The 1,485-nt window shown below is 40.6% G+C and overlaps 1 protein-coding gene across 5 annotated transcripts in view; it reads right to left on the bottom strand.

The window, feature by feature from the left end:
- Positions 1 to 1,485, bottom strand: part of Kmt2e (lysine methyltransferase 2E) — a 69,492-nt gene that overhangs the window by 33,032 nt on the left and 34,975 nt on the right. The gene's annotated exons all lie outside the window — the stretch shown is intronic.

Below are 1,485 nucleotides of genomic sequence, written 5' to 3'. Positions count from 1 at the left end.
AGCTCAGGGGGTACTGGTTAGTTCATATTGTTGTTCCACCTATAGGGTTGCAGACCCCTTCAGCTCCTTGGGTACTTTCTCTAATCCTCCATTGAGGACCCTGTGTTCCATCCAATAGCTGACTGTGAGCATCTGCTTCTGTGCTTGCCAAGCACTGGCATAGCCTCACAAGAGACCGCTATATCAAGGACTGTCACTCATGGTGGGAGGCAGAGCTAGGAGGATCTCTGTGAGTTTGAGGCCAGCCTGGTCTACATGAGGAAGTTCCAGACCAGCCAAGCCACACAGTGAGACCATATCTCAAGGAGGAAGGGGGGGGGGAGGAAGGAATGGGAAGAAGAAAGAAAGGAAGAAATTAATGAAGGAAAGAAGAGAAAGAAAAAGAATGAATGAATGAAAGAAGAAAAGAAAAGCTAATTTTCTATTGTGTAGAGAACCCAAATACACTAGATTATCCTTATCCTTCTAGGAACTAGTGGGGCTCTAGACTACAGTATTTATGAAGTCAGCAAAGGATGTGCATTAATATGCACTAGGATCCGTGGCTAGGCGATCAGCACAGCTTGCAGTAAGATGATCTCAGCTGACTACCATTTTAATTCATGACTTGTTCGTTTTAACTAATTCTTCTGGAACTCATCAACAGACATTGTTCCATCAAAATCTCCTTATCCAGGTAGACAAGGTCGAGCACAGGTGTAATCGCAGCCCTTGGGAACTGCAGCAGAAAGATTCCGAGTTTCAAGTAGGCTTGGGCTGTGTAAGGAACTCAGGGCTGACCTGTATATGCTGCTGGTACCCCACCTCAGAAAAACAAAAAATAATTAGAAGACTAACAGTTACCATAAAGTCAAAAACTTTATTCACGATAAGAAATTTCAAGTAAAACCATGGTGAGTTAGTATTTAAGTACTAATTAAATTGACTAACTCCAAGTCTGTCAATTCTCTATTGAGAGGACTGAGGAAACAGGCGTGTTTATCCACGGTTGATTGCATTCAAATCTACACCACTCATTCTGGAGGGGGATTTAGCAATATATGGCAAGCTTTTAGATGAACACTATCATAAAAGACCAGAAACAAATGGTCACCAAAAACGACTAGAAGAATAAATCATGGTACATAAACAAGTCCTTGAAGAGAGAAAGAAATCTCCATCCTACTATGAAGTGCTCTTCAGCATGTTTAAGATTAGAACTGAAATGTGGCAAGTACTCTGCATCTAATACTTTTGCTTCCCTACGTAGGAAGAGAACGCACACAGGCCCGTATCTGTATGTAAGAAAAGAAGCAATGGAAGGAAAACTCAAGTCTGGAACGGTCTGCAGTGGAAAGAATAAGGTCTGCAGTGGAAAGAATAAGGCAGAATTTACACTTACCTGAATACTCCTTGTTATATATTTGACTTTAGTATGACAATTATTTCTTACAATGAGCTGTGTAACTGCAAAAGTTAAATTTTTAAAAAGCAATTTTTTTTTTT

This window comes from Mus pahari, chromosome 2 (assembly GCF_900095145.1).
Source record: "Mus pahari chromosome 2, PAHARI_EIJ_v1.1, whole genome shotgun sequence".
Taxonomy (NCBI): Eukaryota; Metazoa; Chordata; class Mammalia; order Rodentia; family Muridae; genus Mus; species Mus pahari.
This window is presented reverse-complemented; position numbering and strand designations above follow the sequence as displayed.